The sequence below is a fragment of the Myotis daubentonii genome, chromosome 9, assembly GCF_963259705.1.
Source record: "Myotis daubentonii chromosome 9, mMyoDau2.1, whole genome shotgun sequence".
NCBI lineage: Eukaryota > Metazoa > Chordata > Mammalia > Chiroptera > Vespertilionidae > Myotis > Myotis daubentonii.
In genome coordinates, this window is record NC_081848.1 from 11,377,000 (window position 1) to 11,395,688 (window position 18,689).

Consider the following 18,689-nt stretch of genomic DNA (forward strand, 5'->3'; position numbering starts at 1 on the left):
CCCTGAAATGCCACATATATTTCATTGAGGGAACAAAGCCACATTTTTTATATACTAAAACTACTTTACAATTAGGCCTCCAACATGAGTAGCATATAAAATATATATTTTTTTGAATTTAGGAAAAATTGGGTCTCATTTTTGAAAGGAACTTTGGCTACTTTCAAAAAAGCATTGCTCAATATATTCCTTTGAACTCTTCAGTAACATGATGATGACTTTTTACCTATTTTTGGTTTTTTTGAAGTGTGAATCAATTTGCCATTTTCTATTCCTTTAATCTTTATTTGGATTTTATATTTCCTTTCTACAAATATCTCTCTTCGTCAGGGTGCTTTGAATCATTTGCCTCTGCTATAGGTGCATTATTTTTTTTTCTAAATATATTTTATTGATTTTACAGAGAGAAAGGGAGAGAGATAGAGAGTTAGAAACATCGATGAGAGAGAAACATCAATCAGCTGTCCCCTGCACACCTCCCACTGGGGATGTGCCCGCAACCAAGGCACATGCCCTTGACCAGAATCAAACCTGGGACCTTTCAGTCCGCAGGCCGATGCTCTATCCACTGAGCCAAACCGGTTACGGCTATAGGTGCTTTATTCAACCCTCACTCAGTAGCTACTACAGTAGGTCTGGGAATTTGGTGCTGACGTAGTGTTGTGATTCATGTAAGACTCTTGGCCAGCCATTCTTTTGGCTCTGCTGTTCCAAACAATGTTAATGTGCATCTCTGTCAACATAACATTAACAGTGAGCCATCTGACCATAGGTGATAATAATTTGACTGGAGTTAATATATTTTTGTTGATGAAATCTATATACTTTTTAAAAACATATTTTATAAAAACTTGTAAACATTCTTAAAGAAAAAAAAACCAGTTATAAATGGTGGTAGCTTCTTCTTTATGCTAAAAATAGCCCATTTAACTTATACTATAACTAGAGGCCCGGTGCATGAAATTTGTGCATTGTGAGGGAAGTTCCCTCAGCCTGGCCTGTGCCCTCTTGCAGTCCAGGACCCCTCGCTTGGTAAGAATACCACCCACCTGCTTGCTGCTCCTTAGCGCTACTTGCGGAGGCAGGAGAGGCTCCTGCCACTGCCGCTGTGCTCGCCAGGCATGAGCCTAGCTTCTGGCTGAGCAGCGCTCCCCCTGTGGGAGTTCATTGGCCACCAGGGGGCAGCTCCTGCCTTGAGCATCTTCCCCCTGATGGTCAGTGCACATCATAGCCATTTGGTTGATTTGCATATTAGCCTTTTATTATATAGGATTCTGCTATAAGACTAAAACTGTCATCAGGCAATTAATGTAGAAAGAAACAAGCACATGCACAAAAGGAGGAGACATTGTGAAGAGTGAGTTTGTTTTGTGCCCCATTCCCAGTTTTGGAAATGGCAGTACAACCTCCAAATCAGTGAAACTTATAATTTGTACATCATGTTTACTCTCTTTCTGAGAGCACGTCATCTGGAGGTTAGTTATTTCAGTGACTGGGATGGAGTGACAATGTACCCAGCTTATTTTATACTCCTCCCTTAGCAAGTGGGATCCAATCCCCCACCCCCTTGAATCTGGGCAGAGCTTGTGACTACTTAAACAGTATAATACAACAAGAGGCCCGGTACACGGATTCGTGCACGAGTGTGGGGTCCCTTGGCCTGGCCTGTAGGGATTGGTCCAAAATCGGCTCTCCAACATCCTCCGAGGGGTCCCAGATTGCGAGAGGGTGGTTCTCAGGTGACACACCCTGGAATCGGGCTCCCTCCTCTCCAGTTCCGCATGTGTCACCCAAGAATCACAGCTGCCAAGTCATTGCAGCTGCGAAGTCACCACAGCTGCTAAGTCACTGCAGCTCAGCAGCTCCTGCATTGAGCATCTGCCCCCTGGTGGTCAGTGCATGTCATAGCTACCGGTCAAATGGTGAAAGGTCAGTTACTTTGGCTTTTATATATATATATAGATAGATGGAAGTGATGCCATGCTACTTTCCACAATTTGGCTTAAGAAACTTAGGTAGCTACCACTGCCTTTCTCTTGAATACTCATTCTTGGAACCCACCTGCTATGCTCCAAGGAAGCTCAACCGCCCTTTAAGAAAGTCCTTTCTAGAAAGAAAGTGAGCTACCAGCTGACAGACAGCATCAATTTGCCAACCATACCAGTAAACCCATCTTGGAAAAAAATATCTTCTTGTCTCAGGCAAGCCAAGTGAAGTGAAAAGTAAGGCATTCCTCCCATGCACAAGTGGCAGGTTAATGAGAAAAAATAAATTGTTTTAATTTTAACTCACAAAGTTTTGGGTGGGTTTTTATGAAAAAGAATAGTGTCCTTTTGTGATCATCTACATACCAATCAGGCTGCAGTTTCTGTAACAGTGCTTTGCCCTTGCTTGCACTAAGGGAGTAGTACCTTCTTCAAGAAGCCACTTCCCAGCACTCCCAGATGAATGTCTACCTTTAGAGCATGTGGGCTAATTAGTTGTTAGAAGGAAGCAATTTGAATTAAGTAAATTGCACTAAGTCTTGAATGACTAATATGTATTGAAGAAAACTTTAACTGGCAAAATTTCAATAAGTAGAGTATAACAAATGGGAAAAAAAGTAGGCAATATGGAGGGAGATATTCTCTAGTGAGATCATAGTTTAGAGAGTACAAAAGACAGACACCTTATGTTGTAGTTTGCAAACACTAAATCGAGTGGTTAGGTCAAGGATTTGCATCTTGTATTGTGATAATTACTAGGAAAGGGGCAATATACATAGTGCATCGTGTTGTATTTTAAAATAATTGTATCTTTACCCCAGTGGCTTCCACCACAGATAGTGCAAAGTATTTTGTGCATTTCAGGTGTTCAATAAATATTTTATAGGAAATAATAAGTAGTATTCCTATAGACATATTTACCATTTATTTGGATGTCAAAAAGTGCCCAAATATATCAATATAAAATAATCAATTTTATATATATATATATATATATTTGCCTCTTTATTCACTGGCTAAAATGTCTAGTACAATGCTGACTATGTTGAATAATTTTAAAATATAATACTTTCTCTGTATTCCTGAAATAATTCTAACCTAGTGCTCTTGTATGATTTATTTAATGTATTTCTTGCTTTCCATTGCTCATATTGTATTCAAGATTTTTGCACCTATGTCCATGAGATTGGCCTCTGATTTTTTTAAAATCATAATTCTTTAGTCAGGTTTTGTTACCAAAGTGAGGCTATCCTCATGGAACAAATTGAGAAGGATCTATATTTTCCTAATTTTTGAGATAACAATATATGGTAGCAATAACTATTAAAGTTATCTGGGGGTGGAGTTCTTTTCATTAACTATTTAAATAGTGTCTTTAATATCACAGTAACTAAGTATGGTGATAGATGGTTACTCAACTTATTGTGGTGATCACTTTGTAATGTATATAAATGTTGAATCATTATGTTGTAAAGCTGAAGTGAATATATTGTGTGTCCACTATTTTTAAAAATAAAATTTTTAAATAATAAATAAATAAATAAATAAATACTGTATTTAATGTCTTAAGTAGTCCTAGGACTGTTTATTATAAAAACTGGAATGAAAAAATGTATTCACAAATGATATTATATTTGTAGAATCATAGAAAAGAATCTATAGATTGATAACAGAAATAATAATTTGGTTTAGAAGCTTGCTGTATACAACTTTAATACAAACAAATTGTAATATGCAAAAAAGAGAGAATGAAACTTAATGAAATATCTCATTTCAAATAGCATCAAAAATATAAAATATTTAATAACAAATTTAAGATGTATTTTAATACCTCTATACAGAAAATTATAAAATATTTTAAGAGCATTTAAAGAGGACCTTAATAGCCCTAGCTGGCTTGGCTCAGGGGATAGAGAGTTGACCTGCAGACTGAATTCTGGTCAAGGGCATATGCCTGGGTTGTGGTCTCCGTCCCTGGTGGGGGGCATATAGAAGACAGTCTATCAAACTCATCATTGATGTTTCTATCTCTCTCTCCCCCTCTCCCTTCCTCTCTGAAATCAATAAAAATATATTTTAAAAAAGAATATCCTACTCCTAAGTAAAAAAAAAACAACAAAACTTAAAAATAAAATAAAATAAATAAAAAATAAAGAGGACCTTAATAATTAGATGTATCATATAAAATATTTGAAATAATCCATTGTATAAAGATGTACATTCTCTAAATATCAACCTATAATTTTAAAGCAATTGCAATAAAAATTTTATCAGCTTTATTCCTGTGTTTAACCACAACTGGTTCTAAAGTTTAGAAAGATTTGTAAAGGGCCAAGAGTAACTAACACAATAAGCAACATAATATTGATAATGCAGAAAAAGGTCTAATATTAAAGGTATACTTAACTTACTACAAAAGTAGAACTAAGAAACAGGAAGTGGGAGATATATTTGTATTAATTGTTAGTATAATTGAATATCCATATTTTTTAAAATATGAAACTTTTTTACTTTTGTACTCTTCACAATAGTTAATTCCAGAAAGTGTATAGATATTAATGAGAAAGGGAATAAGAGTAAAGCTTTTTACAAATGATATGAGCTCCTTGTTATGAATTTGAGGTAAGTACAGAAGATTTTATAGAGAGAACAAATAAAGCACTATCTATAAATGTAGCTTGACAAACTGGACTACATTAAAATTAAAATTCTGTTTATTCAAAATAAGTGAAAAGGGCTTCTGCCTCCTGCATGCCCCCTACTGGGGCTCGAGCCCACAACCCTGGCATGTGCCCTGGCTGAGAATCCAGCTGGTGGAACAACAGAGCTTGAACTGTTGTATAACTGACAAAAGGTTTATATTCTAAATATAGAAAAAACTCCTAAGAGTCAATAAGGAAATTACAGAAAACCTCATAAAAATAAGCATGATACTAAAATAGACACACTACAAACAAGATATTTACATGGCCAGTAGATATGTGAAGAGATTTTCAATCTCATGGCAATCAGGGAAATTTTAATTAAATCTCAATTTGATACAATAAGTAATTAAAACTAAAAAGATAACATAAAAATCACTGGATGTGGAGCAACCAGGATCCTCATGCTCTGTGGTTCCACAATGAAACTGTCACGTTCACCTGTCTCCTCGAATATGTATCAGCTTTATCATGATCCATCAGTTCCACTTTTGATCAGAGCCCGGCTAGTGTAGCTAAGTGGTTCAGCACCAACCTATGAACCAAGAGGTCACAGGTTGGATTTTCAGTCAGGGCACATGCTCAGGTTGTGGACTCGATCCTCATTGGGGGCATGCAGGAGGTAGCCAATTGATGTTTCTCTCTCATTGATGCTTCTATCTTTATATCCCTCTCTCTTTCTCTATCTCTCTAAAATCAATAAAAATCACACAACTAAAAAATTAAAACATTTTAAAAAATCATTAATGATAGAGAGATGACTAGAAGAAAAGAATGTTCATAGCAGTGTTATTTGTAATAACTCATATTTGAAACAGCCATTCAATATAATAACCCACATTAAAAATGTCTACCTGACGTGGTTATTCATATAATGGGAAATTATACAGTAATGTAAAAGAATAAACTATCGATCAATACGACAACATTAACAAATTTTCCAGATATAATACTGAACACAAGAAACCAAAGAGAGTTTATATTAATTGATTCCATTCAGAGTTCAAATGTATAAAAATTATACATAGTACTGGTTACCTTATTAGGCTATGATCAAGACTAATAAGGGACACAAATAATTTTCCCACACCTTTGAAGAGCAGCTAATTTGCAGTGCTATTCAAACTCTTTCAATGCATAGTAAAAGGATGATAATTTTTAAATTAGTCTCTAAATATAACAGTATAATCATAGTAAAGCCCAAGAAAGATTTCAGAGAAAAAATGTGTATTTTATTTCAGAATATCAAAGCCAAGTCCTAAAGTATTAGCTTCAAAACTCAAGCAAAGGTGGCTCAAAATTAGAACTCTTTCAATATCACAGTGATAGTTATTTAATGTAAACTGATAAAATATAAAAGCTTATTTCTTAGTTGGAAATACACAAAACAATATGTCTTCTGCCCTAAGTTGATTGCATTTATATCAATTCCAACAACAGCAACAACAAAATACTTCCAACAAGTTTTATTTAACTACACAAAGTAAATCTTAATGTTTTTTTTTGAAAAATCAAGTACGAAAAATCTGGTGACCTCTGAAGAAGATCAATGCTGGAGGGGCCAAAGTAGAGGAAAACATCCCTAAAATTTTTTAAGATGTACCATGCAGCCTAAAAAATAATGGGGCATTGCCACAGATACAGACAAACTAAGAGTAGAAATAGAAAACTTTATTATATGTTGCAGATGGCATTCAATAAATGATATATTCAATTTGATATTTTTATCTCTATATATAATAGCCGAAGCGACCGTTACAACTGTATGACCAGTCAACCAGTTGCTATGACTCACACTGACCATCAGGGGGCAGATGCTCAATGCGGGAGCTGCCCCCTGGTGGTCCGTGCACTCCCACAGCCAACCTCCTGTGGCGGGCCAACATCCCGTAGTCCCTCCCCCCAGCCAGCCAACCTCCTGCAGTTCCTCCTTCCCACCCAGGTGGCCGGCCCCAGTCAGCCCAATAGGGACTGGGTGAGACAGCCTGATCTTCTCAATTGCCAGCCAGGCCGAGGGACCCCACCCATGCACGAATTTGTGCACTGGGCCTCTAGTATATAATAATATGAAATAATATTAGTTGTACTAATTCATCACATAATCATAAATATTCAAAACTCAGTATATATATATATATATATATATATATATATATATATATATACAACAATTATATATACAACAAATATATATATATATATATATATATATATATATATATATATATATATATACAACTACTAGAGGCCTGGTGCACAAAAATTCGTGCACTCGGGGGGGAAGGGGAGTCCCTCAGCCCGGCCTGTGCCCTCTCGCAGTCTGGGACCCCTCGGGGGATAACGCCCTGCTGGCTTAGGCCTGCTCCTGGGTGGCAGAGGGCAGGCCCAATCCCTAGGTGCAGCCCCTGGTCAGGCTCAGAGCAGGGCCGATTGGGGAGTTGGGACGCCACCCCCTGTCGTGCACAGAGCAGGGCAGATCAGGAGGTTGCGATGCCACCCTCAGTCATGCTCAGGGTAGGGCTGATTGGGGGGTTGGGGCACCGCCCCCTGTCACACTCAAGGCAGGGTTGATGGGGAGGTTGCGGCGCCACCCCGTCATGCACAGAGCAGGGCCAATCAGGGGGTTGGGGAGCTCTCACCTGTCACTCACAGAGCAGGGCCCATCAGGGGGGTGAGGAGCTCCCCCCATCACTCACAGAGTAGGGCCGATAGGGGAGTTGGGCACCGCCCCCTGTAACACACAGAGCAGGGCGGATCAGGGGGTTGGGGCACCGCCAATCTCACACTCAGGGCAGGGCCGATGGGGAGGTTATGGCTCTACCCCATCACACACAGAGCAGGGCCCGTGGGGTGGGGGGGTTGGGGCGCCGCACCCTGTCACACACAGAGCCACAGGGCGATCAGGGGGTTGGGGAGCTCCCCCCTATCAGGCACAGAGCAGGGCCGATCAGGGGGTTGGGGCGCCTTCCCCTGTCAGGAACAGAGCAGGGCGGATAGGGAGGTTGTGGCTCCGCCCCCTATCACACACAGAGCCGCAGGGTAATCAGGGGGTTTGGGCGCTGCCCCCTGTCACACTGATCCCGGTGCAGGGAGGTCTCGCAACTCCTCTGATCCCGGTGCTGGGAGGCATATTACCCTTTTACTATATAGGATAGAGGCCTGGTGCACGGGTGGGGGCCGGCTGGTTTGCCCTGAAGGGTGTCCTGGATCAGGCTGGGGGTCCCCACTGGGGTGCCTGGCCAGCCTGGGTGAGGGGATGATGGCTGTTTGCAGCTGGTCACACACCCTTCAGGGTGGGGGTCCCCACTGGGGTGCCTGGCCAGTCTGGGTGAGGGGTTGAGGGCTGTTTTCATGCTGGGACTGAAGCTCCCAACTACTCCTTTTTTTCTTTTTTCTTTTTTTTTTATTCTGGTCCAGCTTTAGCTCTGGCTCCAGGTCTGAGGCCTCTGCTGCTGAAAGAAGGTATCTGCTTTGTTTAGGTTCTATAATCGAAACAATGTATAACTCCAGCTCTGAGATCCCAGCTCGCTGAAAGCAGGTTTCTGGGGTTTTGTTTAGCTTCTATATTTGTTACAATGTTTCTTAGCAGCTCAGAGGCCGGCAAGGCAGGCGCGGAACTTTGGAGTCCTCCGTCACTGAAGCAAGGAAGCCTCATGTTAGTTTCAAGCTGCCTGGCTGCCGGCTGCCATCTTGGCTGGCAGTTAATTTGCATATCGCCCTGATTAGCCAATGGGAAGGGTAGCGGTCGTACGCCAATTACCAGGTTTCTCTTTTATTAGATAGGATATACATATATACATATACATATATGTATATATCAACATAAAACAAAAACTATGGAAGAAAACATAGAATTTTATTTATCCTCTGAATTAGGAAGTTTTTTCTAGCTATAACATAAAAAAAGGCATCAAGAGGAAAATGAATCTGGTCAATTAAGTAACATGAAAATTGAAACCTTTTTTAAGATGGAAACTAGTGTACCAGACTGACTAAGTCAACTAAGACAATTGAGAAATGTGTATAGTCATCATGAAAAATTGTGATCTTTTAAAAATATGTGAAAACAGAAAAATTGGCAAAGGACATGAAAAGTATGGTAAATACAAGTATAAAAAATTACTGCAGTCATAGTAAGAAAAATGCAAATTAAACTAATAAGATACCACTTAGCTGTCAGATAAACACTGAATAGCTTAATATTGCATTATCATTAAGAATATGTGAAAATAGATGCTTATATATTGCTGATATTACAGTGAGGAAGCAAATAGTTTTCATTGCTATGTAGGAAAGTTGAGAAATATCTTTTAAAATCACAAACATGTATACTCTTTGACTCAGAAATTCCACTTTTAGAAATTCCCCAAACTGTACATGAATATTTGTGAAAAATTATTCAGTTCTGTGTTATGAGAATAAGTGCCAAATCATTTTAAATTAAATGTTATAGAATGCAGCTTTTGTGTGTGATTTTAGGAGGAAATCATATGCATATAGCATCTATTTTATAACACCCTCAATATGATTTGGGATAGCACCCCTATCCAAATTATTACTATTTTTACAGTAAAATGTTTGTATATTCACACTAAGTAGCATAAACAAAGAATATAAGTAGTATAGTTTACATATGGGGTTTTTTTGGTAGTAATAACTAGTTTTTTGAAATAATAGAATATAGAACAGTGTTTCTCAAATGAAAGCCATGCATAAGGATCACCCAAAAACTTATGAAAATTAAAATTGCTGAGTTCCAACTTCGGAGTGTATAATTCAGTTCATCTAGGTAGGATCCTATAATTTGCATTTTTATCAACTTACCAGGTGATTCTGCTGCTGTCGGTTCTAGGGATGACATTTTGAAAACATCGATATAGACCACCAACAGGCTGTGCTTCTTTTGTATATGAATAATATTCAACAAAACTTCATTTAAATTTAATGCCTGACCTTAAACATTTCCTTATACTGAATACTTACTATATCTGTAGGTGGCATGACTTGGAAAAGTGACACATTAGCATGACCTTTGTGATCAGATTGGAATGAGATATCTGAGGATGGGCCAGAAGCAAATTTCTCAAAAACAGACTAGAGCTTTATTAAACCTCATTATGGGAGACATGATTAAAAACTTCTGTAGTCTTTTGTCTCATTACCATGGATTTCTGACTAAGAAGTCTTTATTTAATTATAGCTACAGAAAACCAGTATGACCTCTTGCATGTTGTTCAAGGACAGCAATTAAGTGATCAAATATCCCTCCAATCTATAATAATAAAAGCATAATATTCTGATTAGACTGGACAGCCGAATGACCTTCTGGATGTCATTCCAGATGTCCTTCCAGACAAAGCCACGGCAGCAGGGGCCAAGGCAGAGGCAGTTAGGGGTGATCAGGCAGGCAGGCAGGTAAGCAGTTAGGGGCGATCAGGCAGGCAGGTAGAGGAGTTAGGGGTGATCAGGCAGCCACATGAATGATTAGGGGCAATCAGGCAGGCAGGTAAGTGGTTAGGGGCAATCAGGCAGGCAGGCAGGTGAGAGTTTAGGAGCCAGGGGTCCTGGATTGAGAGAGGGTGCAGGCCGGGCTGAGTGACCCCCGTAACGCCCCCCTGCATGAATTTCATTCATTGGGCCTCTAGTCTTTTATAAAAAATTTTGCACTTACACAATTTTCAGATAATTCACATGAGACACAACACATGCTTTTATCTAACTTTTCAACACTGTTAGCTGATTAACTTTAGTCTCAGTGATGAGGTTTGATATAATCTCTTACCATTATGCGAAGAATCATTTAAAGTCTCCATCAGCATGGCTTTTGATACAACACTGTAGCCTGATGACTGTGCCAAGCATTTGCCAATATTGACTTATAAACAGAATTCCAAACATTAGCATCAGTATAATTAGCGTCCTACACACTGAATGCTCTTAGAAATCTTGGATTCCTCAACCTCTGTTAATTACAGCGGCCTTACACTTAAAAATGTCTTTACACTTGCCCTTCATGTTCCGGATGTCACATTGGAGTAAAATATATTCATCCACAAATAACATTTTAAAATATTTTTTCTGGTCCTAGTGTTCTGAAATGACTTGACATGACTGCAACAAAATTATTTTTGAACAAGTATGAAAAATATGTATTTGGTTATGCTTATTATTTTGCACAATAATGCCCAAGTTACTCAAATATAACTTTCAACTGTCTTAGATGTTAAGTTTTCCAATCACTGTTTATTTAGCTTTTGTGTTCCACCCAAGAAGCTTTAACATGATTTTGCATTTGTGTTATTCACTGGTGTTCTTTCTCTATAGTTACCGTTAAGGTGTTACTGGGATTTTAGCACCATTACCATTCTTACCATCTATATTATGAATTTGTTCAAGACTACATTTTCATTAGTTATTATCTTAGGAAATTTGTCAAAGTATCATTCTCATCATAGATTTTTAACCATGGTGCTTCTTAATACTTTGGTGTCAGCCTCTTAAAGATCCATGATCACTTTCATTTTTCAAATTTTCATGACAAACAAACTGGCTTCATGATAAACAAACCAGTTGTTGGTATGGATTCACTTCTTATTGTTTCATCCATACAAGCAACACATGGTCATGACTAATACTTTACCCAATGCAATGTTTTTCTGCTTCCCTATCTCTTGCTCATAATTCTCAGAGTAAACACAAGGCATGATAATCATCACAACTCATTCATTTCTGATTTTCACTGTCATCAGAATACTAGATTTAATTATGAAAGTATTTTTACAGCTTCATCAAAGTCAAAACATAAGAAAATGTTACGGGCTGGCCAGTGTTGCTTAGTTGGTGGAGCATCGTGCTGTACACCAAACAGTGGGGGCGGGGGGGGGGGGGGGGGAGGTGTTCGATTCCTAGTCAGGATGCCTACAGGAGGCAACCATTCAATGGGTCTCACATCAGTATTTCTCTCTCTTTTTATCTCTCTCTCTCTCTCTCTCTCTCTCTAAAATCAATTAAAAATTGAAAAAATAATAAATAACAAGTAACACATTATCAAAAATGTATTAGTATGTTAGAAAATAGAGACACATATGACTGTTGGGAGCACAGAAACACAAATGATGTCTCTTATCAAAGTAAAGATGAAATTTTGTGACCAAATGAGTTATGGAAAAATTATTTTTAAAAATAGTATGATCAAATTTTTAAATATTGAATTCAAGAATATGAAATGCAATATAGCTCTTAAAAGGAATGAGGATGGTCTTTATATTTTTATATAAAAAAACCTACATGTGACAAGAAATATGCTAAATATTAATAATCTGTTTTCATTCCTATAGAAAAGGAAGGAAGATTATATGTATACCCTGCATGGGAAAACAGAAATTGATGTAAACAGAAATGAGAGAGGGAGGGTGGGAGAGAGGCCTTTTAGTATATGTTTCCCCCCACCTTGGTAATTTTACTACTTAAATATGGAAATATAGTATACATTATATTAATTCTATTTAAGAAATTTAATGCTTTAAAAAGATGGAAGAGAACTCTGTTAAGAAAAGTGTAGAAAGCAAGGTATCCTGTTGTGTGACCAAAGCCAACATGTAGCCACTGTAGCCATCCAATTTAGGTAAAATCTCCAATATCAATGAAATCAATCACTATAGCCTCCTGGCTTAGACTAATTGCAATACTTTATTCAAACACTAACAGTAACATTTACAGTGGAAGGCTGATGGGATTTCTGTGCTTCATTAATGGAGATATGGTGGCAAGGAGACTGGGAGTTCAGGGACAGTCCATAGACAGTATAGCTAGTGTTTTCCAAAGTATTTGATCACATCTCCAGTGAAGTTCTGATGACTGTAATTGAAATATGAGGGCTCTATAACAGTATATTCAGGGGATACATTGCTGTTTAAATATTATTTTCAGAAAAAAGTTGATTTTTTAAAGGAAAAATTGTTGGTGGGATAGACAGAGTTCTGTTTAATGTTTTAAGTTTTACTTCCTTTATCTGTTTATTTTATAATGATTTATTGAGAACCCACCAAGTGTGAGACTCTACTAGTCTCCTGGGGGAATACATCAAGGGGACTGTTTAACATACAAAATCATAGCCTAAAAGCGTTACTACTTTGGAAGCTAGAATCCTCTCACTTCTCTGGACTTTGAGTATAGTGTGTGTGTGTGTGTGTGTGTGTGTGTGTGTGTGTATTTTCCCTATTTTTCTTCAATGTATTCAAGCAAGGAGCATGGCTTACCTTCTCAATGAGGATCTTATTAGGTTCCCTTTTCTCTTAAGGCCTAAATGATGTACAAAATGTTTTTATTAGGTGTTAAATATTTATGCTAAAATATTTATATTCCGGTAAACTACTCATAACTATATCAACTTAGAGTTTTGACAAATGTCACATTCCTAGTCCAAGCAATGTGAAGTAGTTGAAGAAATATACAGTATTCATCCATTCTTTCTTCTATTACTTATACTGGAGCCAATGGGGTTTTATTTGATTTTGGATTTGAGCTAAGTGTGCAATGCTCTGATATTTCAAATATGGTCTTAGGTCTGAGATCTTGAAAGAGAATACACTATATAAATCAAAGCACTATTTTTCTGAAATTGGTTTTTAAGGAACATTTGCATACTAAAAGTTATCAAGTAAATCTTTAATAGGTATTCAAAACACAGCATTTTGGGAGATTTTTCTATTCATTAAACACAACGTTTTCCAATAAAGATCCTTAAAACAATTACAGCTACCTTCAGAATTATTATAGCTAAAGGTTATAGTACATTACATTATCTTAATAGTAGACACTTATAGATAGATGATTTTAAAGGAATCATCTTCTGCAGAATATTGACTCCTGTAATCCTAGAGAATACACACTCACAATCTTCTCAGGACAAATTCTGAAAAATAGACCATAAATCCCCCAGGGTGGATATAGCAGACTTTATATAAGTCAGACAAGCCCTTGAGGTGGGAAGGGGAGCATTCAATCATCTTGCTCCAAAGAACTTAAGAAGAATTATTGTGTTCAATTCAAATTTCCCTTTATTGATTACCTACTTGGCACTGAGAAAGCCAAACAAGTTACTGAAATATACTATACTCAGAACTGTTTCTGAAGTTGATATGTGAAGTCTCAAAATGATTTAATGTGTTGGTGTAAGATGTATTTTTGATACCCACCTCAGATTGACCATTGATAGGCATTCCTTTCAATTCTCACTCATTTGAAACAAGCCTAAGGGTGCAGGTAGATACCTACACCCTCTGTAAATACTTTTTGCTCTAGTATGAGCCAAAACTTTGGGAAGGAAAAGGGTAATGTAAGTATATTTCAAAGACTCCACAACTATATATAACAAGTAACCTCAAATTCCTAGTGAATAATAGTGGCAGGATATTGGACTAGTGCCAGATGAATCTAGCTAGTATGATGCCTGAAATATATACCACTCAACTCCACATTCCAAATACAAAAGTATGTATAAAAGATAAAATTTACTTAAAATAAAAAAATTACAAGTTATAAATTTTGAAATACTTAAAAATCTTGTTTGCAAAATCTTCCAAGATGGTGATAATATTTTTCTTATTTAACTTTCTAGCACATCTGCTATACTGCTAGTCTTACCTTTTTTGGCTGTCTGCTATTTAATTACTTCTTCCCAGGACAACAGTTTTGTAAAACCCTTTCTCTACAAAAAAAAAAAAAAAAAAAAAAAAAAAAAAGGACAGCTAATTCCACCTGTGTTTTAGCATAATGGTTTGAAATTTGTTTTTATTACTAATTATAGAGAAAAGTACAAAAGCCCTTTTAAAAACTTGGGGAGGAGTCATAGCAATTTGTTAACTTTCTTTTTATTTTCTAAATTCAGCAAACCTAAGCTATTGGAATCATAATCAATTCACACCACTGACTCTTTCTACTTAAACTTCTCCGCCATCACTGGACCACATATCAGGTGGCATCTCTATGAATTTAGGAAGTTTTAAAATCCAGCGAGGGGAAGTTTGGGGGATCCATTCAGTTTGGGGTTAGTAGGATGTATCTGTATGCTTCACAGTCATTTTTGTTAGTACTTGGATCACTGCGGCACATCACAATGTGAGAACAGCTTGCAGCCATACACCTCAGAGTGTGTAAGACTGGTCAACACACAGAAACAAATGCAATGCCCTCTCAGTGTAGAGCGGATACATGAAAAAACAAACAAACAACAACAAAAAAACAAAAAACAAAAAACAAACAAACAAAAAAACTATAGATAGGTTTCCCTAAATATGACAACAGCCGTAAAATTTACATGGTATTACTGTTAATGAATTCTGAAGGTGCAGCTGAAAGTAACAATGGAAAATTCAGAATGATAAGAGACAGGAGTCTTGACCAACTTCAGTTAAAATATCTTACATTTTATGTTTATTATTTTAATATATTTTATTGATTTTTTTACAGAGATGAAGGGAGATGGGTAAAGTTAGAGACATCGATGAGAGAGAAACATTGATCAGCTGCCTCCTGCACACCCCCTATTGGGGATGTGCCTACAACCAAGGTACATGCCCTTGACCAGAATTGAATCTGGGACCTTTCAGTTCGCAGGCCAACACTCTATCCACTGAATCAAACTGGTTAGGGCTAAAGAACATTTGACTCTGTTGACTACTTGCTATAGTTCTTGTGATATAGGATTTTGGGACTGGAACACTCGGTGTTCCCCTGGGCAGGATGGTTCCCTGGATTCTTTGTCCGTTGGAGTTGAAGAATGAATCCATGGACTGAAAATGCTATAGTAGAGGTGGGGATTTATTGAAGAACAAGTATACTAGTAGACTCCCACTTGGGGAAGGGGAAAGAGTCTCACAGCACAGACTCCCACGTGGGGAGGGGGAAAGAGTCCCACAGAATGGAATCCCAGGTGGGGAGTGGTAAAGAGTCCCACTGACTTCCTGTTTCTAAGGCTTATAAAGGCTGCAAGTTCTGTGTCCTGATATCCCTTCTGATTGGTCAGTATTTCCTTTTGAATTGGTTACTATAATAACTCTCAAGGCCCTCCTCCCTCATTGTCCTCCTATTCCATCTGGGCTTTCTCCCTCCTTTATTTTGTAAATGCAGACCTTTTGGCTACTCCCAGTTCCCTTGTCTTATGGAAATATAACTGCTGCCTCTCCCAACTTTCTTGTCTTATGGAAATGTAACTTCAGCTGGTTCCCTGCTCCCTGTCTTATCGAAATGTAACCTTTCACAACTCTGTAGTCTTGTGTTTGTTTTTTCATGAACCCCCTTAATTTAAAAAATTCCCTAAACCTGCCTATAGCCCCTGAAAATTCCTATTTCATTTGCTGAAGCTTAAAGGTTCACTGGCTTCATGACAAACTTGCCTGTGCTTGTACAATAAGGAAATCTAGGGCTTTAGACAGAAGCAGGTTTGGTTTGAACTTCTGTCTATCACTAAAGAGTTTAGTAGATGAGTACTGCTTACTCAGGATTAGTTTCCTCATGAATTAAATTCTTAACTTGAAGAGCTTGAAGGACTCCTTTGTTCCTTTATCGATTGTGAGCAGGGAAAATGGCAGTGCTGGGAAAGAGTCGGGCATGTGCCATGAACTGAGAGACGTTCCAGTTCCATGTGGCTGGTAAGCAGGGAATGAAGGATCAAATCTTAAGTCAGAGCTGAGAGAAGGGGCCCCACACATGGCAAAAAGGTTAATATTTATTTCTGTTGCAAATAACTTACTTTAGGATTTTAGCTGGAGAGTGACAAGCTGCGGTGTACTTTGTTTATATAGAGATGTAATAATGAAAACAAAATTGTTCTAAGGAGCCTCCACAAGGTGCCAGGTATGGTGCCAATCAGAAAAATATGCTTTTTCGTGTATTCCTCCTAAAAGCCTATTGTGGTAGTATCATTACCTCCAACTTGCAGTTGTGGAACCTGAGATTTTAAAACATTAAATAATTCACTGAGTCCAGGAAGTTAGATTTTTGACAAAGTGGGATTCAAACTCAGGTCTCTAGTACTCTAAACCTCTACTGCAAATGAAAACTAACCTTTTTCCACATTGCAGAAGTCAGATCACTTCAATGTCACTGAGGTTAAAAGAAACGTCTGCACTATTTGGATGAGTATTATTGGGAACTTCTTGTCTGTGCTCCAAATTTTTCTGTGGGGAAAAATAGACTATCCTTTAAACTGAGAACATTTTCAAATGTTTTGGCAGCGTCTCAGGAAAGAAAAGGTTTCCCTTTGCAGTTAAATTGGAGTGTGGCTTTTTATAAAAGCGGTGGTATTTTAAAATGGCTTATTCAAAAGAAGTATTTTCAGAAAATAGCAAGCGAGAATTAAAATTCTCATAATCTGAAGCTGAACTGCAATCTTGATGTACTCCTAAAATATTATTCAGTACAACAGACGTTTATTTATCACAATGCACTTCAGAATGTGGGTAAGAAGTGAAGAAAGATAAAAGCAATAACACAAATTCCTATCCCATTACCATGTGCCAGGGGTTCTTTAGATATTTTCTATACACATAGTCTCTTTTCATTCTCCCTAATGCCTTCCTTTTTCTTTCCTCCAACATCTAATCTCTATCAGCAATTCCTACATAAATAAAAGTGTTAATCAGATAAATGAAACAGGATACCTGCTATGAGAAGTTGACTCTGTCTACAGCCAAACCACCCTGAACGCGCCCGATCTCGTCTGATCTCGGAAGCTAAGCAGGGTTGGGCCTGATTAGTACTTGGATGGGAGAAGTTGACTCATCTCTTAAAGGTTCTTTCATCTGTTAAAAATATGGAGTCCTATATCCTATGGAAGATAAACCATTTGCTTATTAGGATCTCCTTTATCTAAATTGACTGAATACTGTCCTCAGTAGATAACTATGCCACTTGCCTAAGGGTGACATTCTTGTATCCTGCCATCCTATACTAATAAAAGAGAAAAATGGTAATTGGCGTACAACCGATACCTTTTTCATTGGCTAATCAGCGAGATATGCAAATTAACTGTCAGCCAAGATGGCGGCTGGCAGCCAGGCAGCTGAGAATAGGAGGCTTGGTTGCCCCAGCGATGGAGAAAGTCAAGGATCCCCGCAGCTGCCGGGGCTCTGAGCTCCTGAAGCAACAACTCCAAAAGATACAATGTTTCAATTATAGAAGCTAAAAGATGGCGGCTAATTTGCATACTCAGGCTCCAAGCAGAGCGAAGCCAAACAGCCCTGAAGCAGCAGGGCAGAGAGGCCTCAGGGCCTGGGATCAGCGGAGTCGGAGGCCTCCCGGTCCCGGTGATCAGCGGATCCGAGAGGCCTCCCGGTCCCGGTGATCAGCGGATCCGAGAGGCCTCCCGGCCCAGGTGATCAGCGGAGTCGAGAGGCCTCCCGGCCCGGTGATCAGCGGAGTCCATAGGCCTCCCAGCCCCGGTGATCAGCGGGGTCCAGAGGCCTCCCGGCCCGGTGATCAGCGGAGTCCATAGGTCTCCCAGCCCCGGTGATCAGCGGAGTCCAGAGGCCTCCCGGCCCGGTGATCAGCGGAGCCGAGAGGCCTCCGGGCCAGGGATCAGGGGAGCCGAAAGGCGTCCTGGCCCTGGGATCAGCGGAGCAGCGAGGCTTCCCAGCACCGGGATCAGTGTGACAGGGTGCGGAGCCCCAACCCTCTGATCGGCCCTGCTCTGTGCATGACAGGAGTGGTGCTGCAACCTCCCTATGGACCCTGCCTTGAGTGTGACAGGGGGTGGTGCCCCAACCCCCCAATCGGCCCTACCCTGAGCATGACTGAGGGTGGCATGGCAACCTCCCAATCCGCCCTGCTCTGTGCATGACAGGAGGCGGGGCCCCAACTCCCCAGTGGGCCCTGCTCTGAGCCCGACCAGGGGTTACACCTAGGATTAGGCCTGCCCTCTGCCACCCGGGAGCAGGCCTAAACCAGCAGGTCCTTATCTCCTGATGGGTCCCAGACTGTGAGAGGGCACAGGCCAGGCTGA